The sequence below is a fragment of the Aegilops tauschii genome, chromosome 3 (genome assembly GCF_002575655.3).
Source record: "Aegilops tauschii subsp. strangulata cultivar AL8/78 chromosome 3, Aet v6.0, whole genome shotgun sequence".
Lineage (NCBI taxonomy): Eukaryota > Viridiplantae > Streptophyta > Magnoliopsida > Poales > Poaceae > Aegilops > Aegilops tauschii.
The window spans coordinates 570,752,132-570,757,102 of NC_053037.3; the positions used below are offsets into that span (position 1 = coordinate 570,752,132).

A 4,971-nucleotide genomic window follows, 5' to 3' on the forward strand; every position below is an offset into this window, starting at 1 on the left:
GGGTGTAGCTTTATAACATGGACGGCAGATCTTTCAAGGTGAAAATAGAAACGGACTTGAGCTGGGCTCGTTTGCAAGTTCCAAACCCTACACGAGATTCCTTGTAAGGAAAGAAAAACAAACAGTTTTACTATTTTTCAGACGTCTTTTTTCAAATTCGGCTCAGGCCGTTTTTCTGTCCGTCGGATCCACACGAATCTCCGCCCGTTGGTTTGTCCTCAGCCTCCGCGTACCGGGTCGTCCTGTCGCAGTTTTCTGTTTAGTCGTTGGGGGGCGGCCGCTTTTGTCTTGTCTGAGGAGGGGATTGGAGGAGGGGCGGAGACGGCGGAGGGAAGGTGGGGCTCCTCGCCGGTGATTAGCGGCAGGTCGGCCAGTCGGAGCTGGGGCGCGGCGGGTCCCCAGCAAGGAGCGCTTGAATGCGGGAGGTGTACTTCACAGGGACGGCCACAAGTACGGGAGATGTTGGTCTGGAGAGGAGCTCGGCGGATAGTAGCTCTCCCGTCGTGCTCGCCACCAGCGCCCGTCGATGGGGGAGGTAGTAGTCGCCGGAGGCGGTGGGGGGCAAGGTACTTTTCCCCCGGTTTCCCTGCTGTTATCGCTCTTCCCAATTTGTCCCTGTGTTGCTCGATGTGATATGCCTCTCCCCGCGTTCGATTCAGTTCATCGTCATGGTCGCCGGTCATAGAGCTCGTCGCAGGTGTCGCTCAGTTAGTTGTTCTTTTGGCCAGGAATATTTGTGATGGCTTAGTTCATCAGGAACGCTCCTGAAATTTCAGTCTGTAGTTGATTCACTCATTTATCACAATAATTCATCAGTTTTGTATATGCGAAGTGCTCTCAGCTCTTATGTTTCTCATTCTTCAAGCTTACATCATTCTTTAGTCATTCAGTCCTGAGATTTTAGTTATATATCATTCTTCACACAGTTATTTTAGCTTCCATTTGTTCATTTTTCAGTCACTCTGAAATGGAGCTTCCAAAATCTTTGGTTCTCATTTCATTAATGTTTCATTTAGTTGAATACTGTGTGTTCTCTCTTCAGTTTCAGTATTTCAGTTTTAGTAATTGCTCAGATCATCTTCACATCTTCTGCTAGCCTAAATTCTGTATCATGTTCATTAGTAGTATCAGCCAATGTTCAGAGAGTTGACTCATCAGTCAATGTTCAGAGAGCATGCATCATTGTTCAGTTGTTCATTCAATCATATAATATTATTATGAGTATCTTCAGTTCACTCTAGTGTTTCTTCAGTCTTTTTTTTTTGTTTTGCTGTCTCCAGTCTCTCTTCTTTCCAGAACTGATAGTTGGAAGTTCATCTTAGCTATACACGGGCATCAAGGACCAAGTGTAGTATCTGCAACCCAGTGCAGGATTCAATATTTGTACCCGAACTATTCAGGTTTAAGTTTTAGCAGTGTAGTATTTGTACCCAAGTTCTTCAGGTTTCAGTTTCTTTAACAAGGAGCAGCTTGTGGAGGTCCATGGCGCGTGGCGAGGCGCTCGCAAGCAGCGCTTGTATTCGTGAGGGTTTGTTCCCTACAACGGTGGGGGGAAGCAGAGATGCAGGTATGGAGAGGAGCTCAGCGGAGCTGTCCCGTCGGGCTCGCCATCAGCCAGCAGCCGTTGTGGGGTGTGTGGAGGTGGTAGTCATCGGCACCGCTCGAGCGGTAGGTATTGTTGTGTGTGATTTTCTACTTCCTGCTTTCCACCTCTGGTTATAGGTTGTGCCAGCTTGGGCGGGTGCGTCGGGGAGGGTGGTCTCAGATTCATTCCGCTCGATTATGTTTTGTAATTTCCCTGAATTTTTTGCGTTCAGTATCTGCTACTCTCGATCAGTATCTGCTACTCTCGATCAGTTCATGTGGTTGATTTAGTTCAATTTTTAACTGGCCCTGAATATGTGCATTTAGTATTCTCTAATTCTCCATTTAGTTCATGCACTTGATTAATTCAGCAAAACGGTCATTGTACATGTGTGTTCAGCAACTAGTGATTCATTGATTTGTAGAGTCCTCTCTATATGTTCTGGTTCAGTATATATCGCCATGTTTACATGGCTCAAGTGTTTTTTGCTTTGTCTTGGTTGAGGAGTGGCAAGTAATTCCCCCTGGACTAATATAATGACAACTATGTTTTTAGCCACTCTTTTTTTGTATGGTACCACAAAATAGAAGATGGTTTGTGATTTTAGTCCTTAGTCCTCAGTACAAGTGTGAGACCTTCTGTTAAATTGTTCAATGTTCATTATTTCATTTTCAGTGTTAGTATTCATTATTTAGTATAAGTGTTCGGTCAGTTATCAGAACTTCAGTTTTAAGCTTGTCTCCATTGTTTAGTATAAGTGTCCAGACCTCCTTCATTGTTTTGTTTTTTTAGTATCATTTCAGTTCATTTTATAATTGTTTATCTTATTTATTCATTTTATCATTCAGTGATCATAGTTTCTTTCATCGGTCATTATTAGGTAGGCTAGTTATCATAAGTATCAGTTCCTTCAGTTATCATATCAGTGTTTCTCTTATTCTTGTTTTTCTAGTCTTCTCATTCTTCATTCATATCAAATTATTATTTTCCAGTCACTTCTCAGTCTTGTGTTTCAGTTATCAGTGTCTCATTTTTTGTGATTCAGATTTTCTTTGTGTTAGTTGTCGTCAGTCTTGAGACATTGTATTGGTAGAATTAGTCCTTAATTTTTTGTTTTCCACTCTTACTCATTCCTTTTAGTTATCTCTGTCTTTCATCCCTTAGTCTTCAGTTATCATTCCCGCTGTAGATTTAATTATTCTTCAGTTCCATCCATGTTCATTATCTTGATATTGATCATTCTTTTGCTGTTAGATAACTAATATTTAGTGCAACCCCTTCACCAAGTAAAAACTGGCATGATCAGATTTGTCTATGACCTTAGTTTGTCCTCAGTCATCTTCATTGCAACTTTTGTATTTGTTAAACATTTGATTTCGCATCAGTTTTGTCTATGACCTTAGTTTTGTCATCTTCATCATTCTATCTACACAACTTGCTCATTTTTATTTCTTCATTCTTTTTGGTTAGTTTCGAAAGTGATATTAGCTACCAAGTTGTCATCATGTGGATGCCCTTTTAAGGTAGCCTCCAGCTTGCGGACCACCCCGACGGTAGGCATGGCAGGAATATGCCTTGGGGGATGGATTGTAAGCACTGCCGCATACAAGACAGTAGCAGATGGTCGTATCGCTTTTCAACAAGGATTTCTGGGAGGAATTCCTGGAGGAGAACTACCTAGCATTGACAGAGCGTTGCTAATCACCATCAGGAACAGTGCACTAGACGAACTGAACATGATGGTTGTCTTCAACGAGATCTAATTATGAGATTGCCAGGAATAAGGCTCATTTAAGTTACCGCAGTTTGTTATGTTGTCTATTATCCATGTCGCGCCAGCAGATTGACGAACTATGCTTTGTTTCTTTTTATTTTTTACTTGGTGGTATGCACAGTGAACAACTATGTAATATCGAGTCTGAAAACTTCTTGTGCTTTTTTTGTGTGGCACTTGATTATTATAAGTGACCAGTAATCATGTTTCTCCCTTTTATTTATTTTTTCTAAGTTCTTCTGTTGTGGCCATAGTTTGTCTTTCATTTTGAATTTTTGGACCGAACATTTTCAATGGTTTGGGAGTACCCTTTCAATTCTCTATTTTGAGTCGACGATCATTTATCAGTGTTATTCATTCTATTGTATTAGTTTTATCCTGTCGAACAAGCAGACTTTCAAGTAAGTTCATGCTATCAGTGTTGCTCACTGTCACACTTCAGTTCTGTGGAGAAGAAGTCCAGATAGTGCAGTCTGGGGATTGGTCATGTTTTTATTCGTCTGTGTATTTTTTTTGTTCGGGCTGATACACAACTTAGAAGGTCCAAGAGGGGAAGAGCGAGGAGGGGGTAGAATATGACCTGAGGAAGAGACGAAAACAAATGTTCCTTTCTAGCCGAGGATGGACTGAGTACCACACGTGTCATTAGGGGATTGGAAGAAAAAAAGGGCCTGAACCAAATTTAAAATCAGACGTCTGATGGATAGTCACTCCCACAAACAAGTTATGTGTTTTTTTGGTCTATACTATATGTACGGTAATGTAGACTAGCAATTATGTGTTCACTTTGAGATCAGAGAATAACTTTTGGCCGGTGCATGTTCATCAAGCTTACGCGTTCGCTTTCTTTCTTCCTCTCGAAGAAACAAAAGGTGATCTTTTTTTTAGAAAAGGAGGAAGACCCCCGGCCTCTGCATCTGGACGATGCATGCAGCAATTTTATTAATTGTTCACACAAGACCTTACAAAGTAATACAACCGTAAGACTAAAGCCACCGTCTAGGCAACATATGTCGCTACTCCTATCCAATTGATGAAGGGATTCCGATAGTCCGGGCCTAATACCAAACAGACCTCACGGCCAAACCTACCATCTAAGACCTGAGGTCCCATCCAGGACGCCTGTCGGGTATGGGGCACCCACCAGTCCGGCGCACTCCTCAACCAGGACGCCTGTCGGGTATGAGGCTGCTGCAGCCACCTGCCACCAATCCTTCTTCAGAACTATACTGTTGCATCTACCTTACCCGGTCTAGCTGCCGTCGACGCCACCACGACGCGAGACCGCGTCACCCTCCTGCGCGAGTCCATCTCCGCGCATCGGACACCGAGTCACCACAGCGCCATGCCGCCGAGATCAGCCACCATCACTGAGTGAGATGAAGCACCGCTCCACCAAAGAATCTGTCCTCTGGTCCCTCTATCACGTTTGCACCTCCAAGAATGACGCCCCAAAGGGGGGGGCGACACTAGAGTGCCGCCGTCATCTGATCATTCGATCTAGGGTTTCCCCCGAAGGTAGCAGAGAGTCGCCATGAACTTCTCAAAGGCGATGCCTTCAAGAAGGGAACGATGCAAATAGCGCCGTCACCGCCGGCTTTGGCAGTAGCCG

At 43.6% G+C, this 4,971-nt stretch overlaps 1 long non-coding RNA gene across 1 annotated transcript; it reads left to right on the plus strand.

Moving 5' to 3' along the window:
- The first annotated feature begins 281 nt into the window (after window positions 1-281).
- Window positions 282-3,523, plus strand: LOC120976990 (uncharacterized). The gene is made up of 2 exons (XR_005773786.3): window positions 282-1,668; window positions 3,056-3,523. It is a non-coding gene; the product is annotated as an uncharacterized lncRNA (long non-coding RNA).
- Window positions 3,524-4,971: the final 1,448 nt, after the last annotated feature.